At 37.5% G+C, this 5000-nt stretch overlaps 1 non-coding gene across 1 annotated transcript in view; it reads left to right on the plus strand.

The window, feature by feature from the left end:
• Positions 1-4855: 4855 nt before the first annotated feature.
• Positions 4856-5000, plus strand: part of LOC143175809 (small subunit ribosomal RNA) — a 1921-nt gene continuing 1776 nt past the window's right edge. Inside the window, exon 1 of the ribosomal RNA XR_013000482.1 lies at positions 4856-5000. This exon is cut by the window's right edge and continues 1776 nt beyond it. This is a non-coding gene — a ribosomal RNA (small subunit ribosomal RNA).

Here is a 5000-nt window from a genome sequence, read left to right on the forward strand (position 1 = left end):
CGACCGATACATTTTTTCCATTTTCAGTGAAAAAAAAATTTTTGTCAATTTTCTCAACGTTAAAAACGTTAATAAACTGCGTTTTTATGCGTGGATTAAACATTAAAAAAATTTTGAAATATGTGATGAAAAAGTTTACTCTTGACCGTCGGGACTTAGAAAAATTTCGAGTACCCCGGATCGCCTGCTGGCATTACCGCACGGCCTGGACAGCACGCTCCGACGAATCGGTTTTTTCCATTTTTTCCGAAAAATAAATTTTTGTAATTTTTTTTAATGTCAAAAACGTTAATAAACGTCATGTTTACGCATGGATTAAACATTGAAATAATTTTAAAACGCTTATTAAAAAAGTTGGTGTCGACCGTGGGACTTAGAAAAATTTCGGGAAGTCCGATTCGCCTGCTGGAATTACCGCACGGCCTGGACAGCTCGCTCCGAGACGAATCGGTTTTTTCCATTTTTTCCGAAAAATAAATTTTTGTAATTTTTTTTAATGTTAAAAACGTTAATAAACGTCATGTTTACGCATGGATTAAACATTGAAATAATTTTAAAACGCTTATTAAAAAAGTTGGTGTCGACCGTGGGACTTAGAAAAATTTCGGGAAGTCCGATTCGCCTGCTGGAATTACCGCACGGGCTGGACACCTCGCTCCGACGAATCGGTTTTTTCCATTTTTTTTGAAAAATAAATTTTTGTAATTTTTTTTAATGTTAAAAACGTTAATAAACATCATGTTTACGCATGGATTAAACATTGAAATAATTTTAAAACGCTTATTAAAAAAGTTTACTCTTGACCGTGGGACTTAGAAAAATTTCGGGAAGTCCGATTCGCCTGCTGGAATTACCGCACGGCCTGGACAGCTCGCATCGACCGATACATTTTTTCCATTTTCAGTGAAAAAAAAATTTTTGTCAATTTTCTCAACGTTAAAAACGTTAATAAACTGCGTTTTTATGCGTGGATTAAACATTAAAAAAATTTTGAAATATGTGATGAAAAAGTTTACTCTTGACCGTTCGGACTTAGAAAAATTTCGAGTACCTCGGATCGCCTGCTGGAATTACCGCACGGCCTGGACAGCCCGCATCGACCGATACATTTTTTTCCATTTTCAGTGAAAAAAAAATTTTTGTCAATTTTCTCAACGTTAAAAACGTTAATAAACTGCGTTTTTATGCGTGGATTAAACATTAAAAAAATTTTGAAATATGTGATGAAAAAGTTTACTCTTGACCGTCGGGACTTAGAAAAATTTCGAGTACCCCGGATCGCCTGCTGGAATTACCGCACGGCCTGGATAGCCCGCATCGACCGATACATTTTTTCCATTTTCAGTGAAAAAAAAATTTTTGTCAATTTTCTCAACGTTAAAAACGTTAATAAACTGCGTTTTTATGCGTGGATTAAACATTAAAAAAATTTTGAAATATGTGATGAAAAAGTTTACTCTTGACCGTCGGGACTTAGAAAAATTTCGAGTACCCCGGATCGCCTGCTGGAATTACCGCACGGCCTGGATAGCCCGCATCGACCGATACATTTTTTCCATTTTCAGTGAAAAAAAAATTTTTGTCAATTTTCTCAACGTTAAAAACGTTAATAAACTGCGTTTTTATGCGTGGATTAAACATTAAAAAAATTTTGAAATATGTGATGAAAAAGTTTACTCTTGACCGTCGGGACTTAGAAAAATTTCGAGTACCCCGGATCGCCTGCTGGAATTACCGCACGGGCTGGACACCTCGCTCCGACGAATCGGTTTTTTCCATTTTTTCCGAAAAATAAATTTTTGTAATTTTTTTTTAACGTTAAAAACGTTAATAAACGTCATGTTTACGCATGGATTAAACATTGAAATAATTTTAAAACGCTTATTAAAAAAGTTGGTGTCGACCGTGGGACTTAGAAAAATTTCGGGAAGTCCGATTCGCCTGCTGGAATTACCGCACGGGCTGGACACCTCGCTCCGACGAATCGGTTTTTTCCATTTTTTCCGAAAAATAAATTTTTGTAATTTTTTTTAATGTTAAAAAACGTTAATAAACGTCATGTTTACGCATGGATTAAACATTGAAATAATTTTAAAACGCTTATTAAAAAAGTTGGTGTCGACCGTGGGACTTAGAAAAATTTCGGGAAGTCCGATTCGCCTGCTGGAATTACCGCACGGGCTGGACACCTCGCTCCGACGAATCGGTTTTTTCCATTTTTTCCGAAAAATAAATTTTTGTAATTTTTTTTTAACGTTAAAAACGTTAATAAACGTCATGTTTACGCATGGATTAAACATTGAAATAATTTTAAAACGCTTATTAAAAAAGTTGGTGTCGACCGTGGGACTTAGAAAAATTTCGGGAAGTCCGATTCGCCTGCTGGAATTACCGCACGGGCTGGACAGCTCGCTCCGACGAATCGGTTTTTTCCATTTTTTCCGAAAAATAAATTTTTGTAATTTTTTTTAACGTTAAAAACGTTAATAAACGTCATGTTTACGCATGGATTAAACATTGAAATAATTTTAAAACGCTTATTAAAAAAGTTGGCGACCGTGGGACTTAGAAAAATTTCGGGAAGTCCGATTCGCCTGCTGGAATTACCGCACGGCCTGGACAGCTCGCTCCGACGAATCGGTTTTTTCCATTTTTTCCGAAAAATAAATTTTTGTAATTTTTTTTAATGTTAAAAACGTTAATAAACGTCATGTTTACGCATGGATTAAACATTGAAATAATTTTAAAACGCTTATTAAAAAAGTTGGTGTCGACCGTGGGACTTAGAAAAATTTCGGGAAGTCCGATTCGCCTGCTGGAATTACCGCACGGGCTGGACACCTCGCTCCGACGAATCGGTTTTTTCCATTTTTTCCGAAAAATAAATTTTTGTAATTTTTTTTAACGTTAAAAACGTTAATAAACGTCATGTTTACGCATGGATTAAACATTGAAATAATTTTAAAACGCTTATTAAAAAAGTTGGTGTCGACCGTGGGACTTAGAAAAATTTCGGGAAGTCCGATTCGCCTGCTGGAATTACCGCACGGGCTGGACAGCTCGCTCCGACGAATCGGTTTTTTCCATTTTTTCCGAAAAATAAATTTTTGTAATTTTTTTTAACGTTAAAAACGTTAATAAACGTCATGTTTACGCATGGATTAAACATTGAAATAATTTTAAAACGCTTATTAAAAAAGTTGGTGTCGACCGTGGGACTTAGAAAAATTTCGGGAAGTCCGATTCGCCTGCTGGAATTACCGCACGGGCTGGACACCTCGCTCCGACGAATCGGTTTTTTCCATTTTTTTTGAAAAATAAATTTTTGTAATTTTTTTTAATGTTAAAAACGTTAATAAACATCATGTTTACGCATGGATTAAACATTGAAATAATTTTAAAACGCTTATTAAAAAAGTTTACTCTTGACCGTGGGGACTTAGAAAAATTCCGGCTTGCACGGATTCGACCACTCTGTTTTTCGGAGTTTCTGAGAAAAATAAATTTTTGTAATTTTTTTCATTATGATTTCTGAGTTCTCCCAGTAGTTTAATGTAAGGATTAAGCATTTAAAAATTTTTAAATCGAATATTAAAAAAGTTTACTCTTGCAATTTTTGGAAAAAAAAAATTCTAAAAAATTTTTCTTTCGGTGGAAACTAACGTTTAATATGTACAATAACGATTTATCGAATAAAAATCGTATGTTAATATATGTTCGAATCGACCATAGTTTCAGCGGCTAAGTACCAGCAGCCCGGCCGGTTGGTCTGTACGCGCGGCAGTTTACCACCATAAGCGCCCGTGCTGAGCGGCCGGCGCCGCGGTCGTCGCGGCCGCCCGTTTGGTTACTATAAGAGAGCACGTCGGTTCGAGCGGACCGGTCGGCGCAGCGGCGGGCGAGCGGCTATTCTACGATCTCGGTCGAGAAGCAGTCGTTCAGCTCCTCGAGGTCCATTCCTCGACTGTTCTGTACCGCGTTCCGTTGCGAATTTTTCTCTACACAGCATGACCACGGGTCGGTGTCTCAGACCGAATGGCCCTTATGTGGTAAGCCCAGAATGTTGGGTTGGATACAACGTATATTCGTTATACTTGTACGACTCTCACATCAACTCTCAGAAACCCAAAAGGGGTTTTCTATCCGAGCGAAAATATATTTTTCGTATACAAAAATTTAATGGCAAAGACCAAACGAAATACTACACACAAAAAGGGGCGACGAACAAAAATTGTTCGAATGAAATATAATATATACATATAAAATTGAGGTGTCCTAAGAGAGAAATACATAAACTAAGAGGTATATATTATAAGAAATATATATTATTTCTGGGCAAAGAAGAGAGAACGAAAAGAAGAGTATGATCTTTAACGCGAGGGCCTCGACATGGGTACGCCTAGCATGGTTCGCGCTTTCTCGATATGTCCAGCATGTTAACGTACGCGGTCTTCGGACTTCGTGCGTTATGTCCGTGCTTACACGATGGAGAGCGCTCGAGCATACGTGCTTACAAACCTGAAAGTCGATGTGACATCCGAGATTCTTTTTCTTCTAAAAAGATCTCGGAGAGATACACGGGAGAGTTTGAAATTTTTGGAGGTCCTCCTGATGTATATGCGCGGATATACCCATGTGGTAATTCGTGCGGAGTTGGTAATCTAATAGTGGAGCGAAATTTACCAACTCGAAAGAGAAGAGAGAAGAGAGTAGAGAGAAGAGAGAGGAGAAAGAGAACTGTCTTAAAGACGAGAAAAAGTATCGTCGATCCGACTCTTAAGGGGAGAGAGTCGGCGACTAAGATATATATATACATACATATTTTTGCTTCGTATGATGAAAATTTACTCGAAGCTCCCTGGTTGATCCTGCCAGTAGTCATATGCTTGTCTCAAAGATTAAGCCATGCATGTCTCAGTACATGCCGTATTAAGGTGAAACCGCGAATGGCTCATTAAATCAGTTATGGTTCCTTAGATCGTACCCACATTTACTTGGAT

The sequence above is a fragment of the Nomia melanderi genome, unplaced genomic scaffold, assembly GCF_051020985.1.
Source record: "Nomia melanderi isolate GNS246 unplaced genomic scaffold, iyNomMela1 scaffold0195, whole genome shotgun sequence".
Lineage (NCBI taxonomy): Eukaryota > Metazoa > Arthropoda > Insecta > Hymenoptera > Halictidae > Nomia > Nomia melanderi.